Here is an 8,784-nt window from a genome sequence, read left to right as displayed (position 1 = left end):
TTTTGGGTTTTGAAATAATTTTGTAATATGACTTAAAATAAGTGTTTCAAATATTTATTTATAGAATATATATACACCTATATTCTACTATTCAGTTGAATAAAAGAGTTTTATTACAACCTTTGTGTATGGGTTTTGTATTTGTACTGAACACAAGTATTCTAGGTAAGCTTTTATTGTATAGGGAAGTGCCTGGTAAGTGGCCCATGTATAGCAAAACCTGCCATTATTTGACTTAATAAGAGACAGAATAGACATCTCTAGACTTTTCTCTCCCACTATCCTCCAAGGAAGAATTTGATTGCTGCCAGAAGGGAAAGCAAGGAAGTTGGTGCTAGAGACCACTCTTATCTCTTCTTAGAGATAGGTGGATACTGGACTAGAAACATATTAATTATATATACATATGTGTGTGTATATATGTGGTTAAGTGTGTGATATTTAGCATCAATTGGATATTTTCACACCTCTCCACTGCCCTGGAGAGATGGGAAAATGTTTCTATATTTTGAGATTTTGGTGCTGGCCAGGGTGTCCAGTATTCTCACTCTGGTAAATTTGAAACCTTTTTACAAAAAGAATTATCTCTGTGCTTGTGTCTATGTGTCTAAACTCCTGTGTGTGTGTGTGTGTGTGTGTGTGTGTGTGTGTGTGTGTATGTGTGTGTGTGTGGTGTAATTCAGATCTGAAATAATTCCTGATTGTTAACTGAGTTAAAATGTTATTCCTTTATTTTTAATTTAATTGTTTTAAAAAGGCTAATTTAAAATTAAGTAATTAATAAGATTGGACCCTTCCTCTTTATTAGAGAATTTTAATACCATTTGACCTCAATTAGGAATTGCAAAGACCAGATAAATAGGTAATTTGTGTTTACATTTGAAAGTGTAAGTTATAACTTCTGTGTTATGAATACCTTTGCAAAATGCCTGTGAAACTGTATTCAGGTAATTAATTGAGATTCTCTGGGGCTTAGAAAAACGTAGCTAATTGTCACTTATTGTTTCATTTATTGTGGAAAATAAGTGCTAAATTTGTTATAGAGCCTATCCTCAAGAAACTTTGAAGGGGGGGGCTGGAAGGCCATTGATAGGAAAGGCCCCCTACCTTGTGGAGTTTACATTCAGCTATAGCTAGTTTCTGAAGAGCTAGGCAATGTTAATCAAGTACAGCCTTGAAAGTCTGTCCAGGACCAGTCAAGGACATCCAGCAGGTCTTCTAAATACTCAAGCTGTTTTAAATATATGCATGAGATCAATCCTGCTCATGTCCCCTCCCTGTACCTCATGGGTGAATTGGGGATCATTGATTCTCTGTATACCAGAGGCAAATTGAAGGTCAGTAATTCTCTGTAGCTAAATTATAAGGCCTTACCATGGAAAATCTTATATCCTATGCATTAACCATACAGGGCCTCATATCTTCTGTCTTCTGTCTCTAAATCTTGAATAAGCAGCATCAGAGTCACTGAAGTTAATTCATATAGCCCCTCTCTGGCCTGGCAAGTGCTTTACATTGTAAAGCTAAGGAGATAGAAGTAAAATACTCAATTAGGATTCCAAAGCAATATGGAAGCACTTACAATTCCATGAGTGAGCTCAAATCCACTCTATGAATGACGAAGGTGAAGATGAACCCAATTCTAGATCATGAATCATGACTCCAATGAGCAGACTTTAGAGATGGCCTAGTCCAACCCCTTTGTGGAGAATCCAAATTCAATAATTGGACCCAGGTTATGTATGGAGTTAGTGGAGAAACCAAGTTTCAAATAAGACTTTGTACCTCCAAATCAAGGGTTCTTTGGCTACACCAAGCTATTTCATCAAGATTTTCTGGGGAGGCTTTTAGAACAAAGCAGTTTGATTCAGTGAACTATGAAGCAATCTGAAGAGGTAGTAGCCTTTCAGTGCTAAATCTTCACTCTCTTTTCTTCTTCCTATTGATCCCATAGAAGAAGTCATTTTTAAAAAATTTTTGTCTACTCTCCTTCCTTGAACAAGGTCAGTTCTGGGTATGAAGATGATAACATCTCAGAAGTGGGATTTCTCATTCTTTTGATAAGCTGGAAAGCCTAGGAATGGGGAGGGATTAAAGAAGTACTAAGGATCTAGTGGACCTGGAGAGACTTAAGAGGAGCAGATGACAGGAGGTGAGAGAAGAACTCCCCATGGGAGCTGAGTGGGTCTACTTTGAAGTTTTGCCTAGGACCCTGATTGTGGGTCTTTAGGACTCTGAAACAAATGCTTCTTCCTAGCCTCCTCTGGTCCTTAGGCACATATTTGTTAATTCTTAAATAACTGCCTAGATCTCAATGTTCTGGATTTTCTATTGGAAAAGATGTAAATATGCACTGAGGCACTTACACTCATTATGTACCTGAGTGTCTATTCTATGCCTAGCCTTGAGTTGAAAATGCCTCATAATATTTACAATCAAAAGCCAGCAAGGAGCTCAGAGGTCATTATTTCCATCACACCAATATTTCTGCCTCTTCCTTCTTCACACTGCTCTTATTATCATATGCCTATTACATTCTAAACAGAAAACAATATTTTGATGTGTTTATATAGTCTATAATGTGTATACCCTGAGCTCATTTGAATAAGCTGCTCCTCAATGCCTGCTAGATATGAATGTAGTTAGATTTGCCTTATACTTAGAGTCACTTGAGGTGTTTAAACACATGAATGAGGTACACACAGACATTGAATCTGATCTCAAAAATTCAAAAAGGCACCTGGCTTCATTTTGCTGCACAAATTTAAGGAATAGTGTCTCCATTCAGGTAAGAGAAAAACTTGTTGGATTTCTTATGTATGTATGTATGTATATATCATATATATTCATCATATATATGATAGAAATTTGATCTGCAGGTTGTCATTGGCTATGTCCATTGCCCCTGGGCTGTGCACTGAAGTTGGAAGGATCTTTGCAATTTAAAGCCTTCCTCACAGCTGAAACTATAGATTCACTGATAGGTGAAGTCTTTGGGGGGGTGTGGACACACTTCACAGAACCCTTGCAGAAATGGCTGGGATCATCATATTTCACTGCTGAAGCACATAGAAAAGTACTTACACAACCTTCCCATTAGTCATCTCTTTGACACCATTACTAATGCATTACAGAACTACACCATTAAATTGTCTCTAACCTTTAAGATGTCTTACCTTGATATATTTCTCCATGTCACACTTCCCAGATGAGCTTCAGTGAAGTTTCTTGGATCCCTTTAGTTTCAAATCCTGTTTCACAGTCAAATACAAAAGTTGTATTCCTTGGAACATTCCAGACCTTTGGGAGCAATTCATGTATCCATGAGCCAGACTTGTAAATGCATTACACTGTATCACTAGAAATTAGAAGTGAGACTGTGAGAAGGGTGACCTGATTTCTTCTGTGTAGGACCTGGGTAGCCCTACAAGTCCCTAAAATAAGAAAGGGACTTGAGAATAGATTACTAAACCTATCATAATTCATTTCATCAGAGAAAAGCAACTTCTGATTATCTACATTGAGAATTATCTATTGAATGTCTCTCTCCTTTCCTAATGTGTGGGCTAAAAATCCACTTGAAAAATATAGAGACTCCTCTGAGTAAAAAAAAGTTTATTTTGTTTTTTCTCAAGAAAAAGGCATGCTCCAAGTCTTACAAAGGTAGTGAAGATCAAGGAGCTGCATCCAAGATACTGTCAAGCAAAATTATATGGCCTAATTCGATTCCCCCCTGCCTAGCCTCCTCTCATCCAACCCAAAAGTTTTCAGAGTTATAGTCTTTATGCAAAAAAAAAAAAATCTACCCAGTAACAAAAGAGAAGAATAGAATGGTTTAATCTATCAAAATGAAACAAAGTCTGAGTATGCAAGGTCTTCTAAGAAAAGTCTTCTATCCTCCCATTCAGTACTTATCATCAAACAAGAGGAGGCTTGTGAGCTTCTTTGGAATGCAAGTTTTTTCCATGTGAATAGACTACTGTTCTCCCAGAGTGGATAACTTAGAATGCAAGGTATTTCTAGGGGTAGTCTAAGAATAATAGTCTGTTCTTATCTTAATGTTTCTTAACCCTAAGAGGACTTCACTAGGAATATTAACCCTAAGAAGGTTTTATTGGTAATATTCCACTCAATCCCTCCTCTTTTTTCTTTATATGTATATATATATATATATATATATATATTTCCCCCCCCACATCTGAAGTCCTCTCACACTATCCTTGATACCCCCTCAGGTACTTTCTTGTCCACTTGGGACCCATCTAATTACCCATACACACACACACACACACACACACACACACACACACACACACACACATAGATGCAATGGAGGATAATGAACTCATCCAGTCTCTCTCTTTTCCCCTGAAGACATTCAATATTTTTCTGTATCTGCAGAGTCTATTCCAAGCTCCAATTCAAATGACTTGTTGAGATCTATACTTCTGGTAAAGGAATGTCTTAACACAACATCTTATCAGACTTAGACTCATGTTTTCATCATTAGATCATAAAATTCTAGAGCTATTGTAATTTACATTTTGATTTACTCACTGTCACATTGATATACATACTTCACTCCATTTATTTATTCATTCATGTGTTCATTTATTTATTTATTCATTTATTTATTTATCTACTTATTCATTCATTTGTTTGTTCTTTCATTCATCTATCCATCTATCTATCTATCTATCTATCTATCTATTTATCTCTCTATCTCTCTATCTATCTTTTTATTTATTTTAGTTTTTGCAAGGCAAATGGGGTTAACTGGCTTGCCCAAGGCCACATAACTAGGTAGTTATTAAATGTCTGAGGCCAGATTTGAGCTCATGTCCTCCTGACTCCAGGGCCACTGCTCTATCCACTGCGCCACCTAGCCGCCCCCTGTACTTCACTTTAACAAAAATTAAACTTCCATAATTGTTTACTTCACAAGTAAATGTGTTGAAAATTATCAAGTTAACTTGAGATTATAACATACATTAGATGATCACCTTAGTTCAAAGAGTATCTAACAAGTGATATGCAAACAAGTCTTAAGCTCTTCATTAAAATAATAACTCAAACATCCTTAACTAAAATAAATTTTTTTCCTAAAATGTTTCTAACTATACTATAGGTTATTCTTCTCCTGATATACTCAACTGACTTACATTCCCTTCCTAAAGTAGAACTTGAAACTGCTACTGCACAGAAGTATATCTTGATATTAAATAAAGCTTTTTTAAAATTCTTATCTAAATATCCTTTTTATTAGCATAAAATAAAATATAATCAAGGGATCTTAATTCTCAAAACATAAGATAACAGCAGAAGTTAAAGTCATATGCTGGCCTATCTGGTTATTAAACCCCAAATGATCTAAAATTTCTATATCAGATTGACTTTTAGTTATTTACTATAAAGATACAGGACATCAAAAGAAAATTCCTTTATAGATATAATTTTGAGTGTCAGTTTCCGGGCAGAAGTCATGTGGATAGTCAAATGCCTTGAGCCAAATTTTAGATTTATCCAGTGAGACATTATTTAAATGTCACTTTTTGGGAAAGTCAAGTCAAAAGGGTTCAACCTCAGGATTCATTGAAAATTCACCCCTTCAACTTTTCATCCCAACACACCTGTCACCTGTGGAGTCTCCTAACCTCCTTTGGGCTTCCAGGTTTCAAGAGAGCATTGATTCAACAGTACTTCCTTTGCTAATCATAGCTGATATCAGACACAAAACAAAAGCCAATTAAAAATCCCATGATCGAAAATAGTAATTCCATCTAATTAGATCTCCAAGTGAATTCAATTCTCAAGGACTAAATGCTAATTATAATCCAAATTGGGAGGGATCACAATCAATTGGTCTTCTTCCCTACACATATATCTATTCTGAGTGTCCCTGTCATCAGAATACACTAAATAGGGTTACTCTCTAAACTTATTCAAAAAGCAATCAAGTTCCCCCCAGCATCTGGAGTAGTCCTTGACATATAAAAATACTCTTCATAGTTGTGTTCCATAATTTAACTGGAAGGCCTAATCTCCTGGTGGTACTAACTTCTAATCTGCATACCCACATCCCTAAGTATGAAATCATATCTGTTTCATTTCTGGATAAAGTTGGCATGTTAGAAACACCTTGGCTAGGAACCCTTCCTTCTAGCCCACTCTTTTACACAATAAGTAAACACCTCCTTTGGCTAGGAGATTATTCTCAGAATTCTCACATAACAATTCACCAGGGATTGTAAAAAAATCACAAATGAATATCATTATTGTCTTTCCCATGTTGCTCAGGTTCTTTTACTTCAAAACAAACAACCACAATTTATATATAAATACATATATATATATATATATATATATATATATATATATACATAATATAACATACATACATACACACACAAAACCACAAAAATTCCGATTTACATATATAATTTACAAATTCTTATGCAAACAATTCTCTATAATAAACCTGTTTAATTATTATCCATGTTTGAAATACAAATTATTACTTTTCGGAATTCTTTCAATTCATTAGAACATCTTAAGGGACTCTAAATTTTTCAATATGTGTTATTAATTATGAATGTTACAAAACAGTAATAAATGTAACATATTAAGTGCTAGATTTCACAAAACAATCTTTCCGTTATTACCTTATACCTAGATCTACAGATCTAGAGCAAGATCCCACATATTATTTAAAAATTTCAGGGAACCCAAAGGGTCATGACCCTTGATAATTTCCTTCATTATCCCTACAAAACAATTAATCATTAATTCCAGATTTTTACATTATTAAAGTAAAATAGTATATATATTTCCAAAAGTAGAACACATGATTGATAGCACTCTTCAATAGCTTACTCATTGATAAGTCATCTACCTAGGGTTTTAAATTTTTAATTTCCTAATCATTTTCCACACATTTATTCAACATTATTGGAAAGGGTATCTTGCAGTTAAGACATACTTCCCAATTTCTCATACACTATCCTTCTGAAACTGCATTTAAAGTGGGGGAAGACATCTGCAATTTTACCTCTTTAAAATTTAAACATTAAATTCTTAACCTACATGAAACAAAATTTCCATGTTGACATCTCATTCTCTTAAAATGAAACAAAGCAACAGGTTCCCATCAGGCTTACCTTATAATTAAGTAATTTTACCCACAAACTTCTATTTACCTCTTATTCCAAATACACTTCTATTTTCAAAACAAAGAAAATATGATTCTTCATGAATTTAATCTTATACATATGATAATTTCAAAAACCCAGTGTACATTTTTTATGCATGCCAGTGGTACAAGATACAAATATAACTTCTTCTTAAATAACAGATATTAAGTAAGCTACTTTGATCTTACATGTAAATATTTCCTTTCATAAACATGGGGTGAAGAAACAAAGCCTTTCACAAACTCTCAGGGCCAAAAAGACCTTGAAAGATATAACCTGTTGGCAAGGCATTCCCTAGTTTTCTCATAACAAATCTTTACAAATGTGACAGATTAAACCTCAATTCATTCATGGTTATTGTAACACAATTTTAAATTCTCAAAAAATGTTGTTTGATTCTGTTCTTATACAAAGTTTACTAATTATTCAGTACATATCTCAATTTCAAGTATATTTTCTTTACTCCCTAGAATTTCACAACACAGAAAAATTCTTAAGATCAGATGTAGCTAAAAATCCCTTTTTTATAATTCCAAGATTTTCTTTATACTTCTCTTAAATTCCAAAAGTCATATTCAAAATAACCTTAAATTATTTTCTTTTCAAACCCTAAAAAAGTTTGCATATTCTCTTATCTTTATCAATGCAATTCTAACCTCTCACTGCTCTAATTGATAAAAGCTTTTTATTCTCATTGACCAGCATTTTTTAATATTAGAACATTTTATGTTCTGGGAAATGGAGATTCCCCCAAATTTGAGATATCAAGGTACTATGTACTAATTCTTTACCTTTACTGTTTATCATTCCTCACTCATGCCAGATTTTTTCCAGATACATGAACTATACTCCAAACATATTTTGAATCTGTGTATTACCTTTCCATTTTAGTAATTTAGTAATTCTAAAGCTTAAGAGCACATAACTCACGAGTCTGTCCTGACAATAGTTTTGGCAGACTCCCAGCCTCCACCAAGGCCATTCTGTCCCTATCTATTATAGCATTTCCATCAATTTTTTTCTTCCTATGACTCTGGAGGAGCCATAAAACATTAGAACCAAAAAACAAAACAAAATATTTTTTTCTTTACAATCTCCTTAATTCAGTTTACATATATCTTCAGATTACTTTGTACAAAAGATCAGCACATTATATAATCAATAATAACATAAGAAAAAAATTAACATTTACCTAGCAATTGCCTTCATATCAACCTTTTCATATTATTGGCTTTATCACTTTTTGAATTAATTCACAGCTAGGTATTGCAAAAGTGGCAGTTTAATGAAATTTTCAGATTACCCCAACCTCATTGAAACATATACCTCCATTTGAACTTTTAGCTTTCTGTACTTTTTTTTCTCACTGTACATTGATTTTTAAATCACCTCCCAAAGCTCCCCAAATCAATCCTTTTATTTTCATATCAAACCTGCTCAAATCTTCTGTCTACATGCTTTAACCAACTTCCATACTTAACAAATGGTTCAAAGCCCCCAACTGCCTATATGCCCTGATTCTCTTCCCAGTTCTTTCAGAACCTCTTACTCAGACTATACAATTTACATTTTCCCTTAATATTCTGTTCCACTA

General features: G+C 34.0%; 1 pseudogene; it reads right to left on the bottom strand.

Annotated features, from left to right (window-relative positions):
* Positions 1-2,890: 2,890 nt before the first annotated feature.
* LOC141511884 (E-selectin-like) overlaps positions 2,891-8,784 on the bottom strand; it is a 17,021-nt pseudogene continuing 11,127 nt past the window's right edge.

Source organism: Macrotis lagotis, chromosome 2, assembly GCF_037893015.1.
Source record: "Macrotis lagotis isolate mMagLag1 chromosome 2, bilby.v1.9.chrom.fasta, whole genome shotgun sequence".
Taxonomy (NCBI): Eukaryota; Metazoa; Chordata; class Mammalia; order Peramelemorphia; family Peramelidae; genus Macrotis; species Macrotis lagotis.
This window is presented reverse-complemented; position numbering and strand designations above follow the sequence as displayed.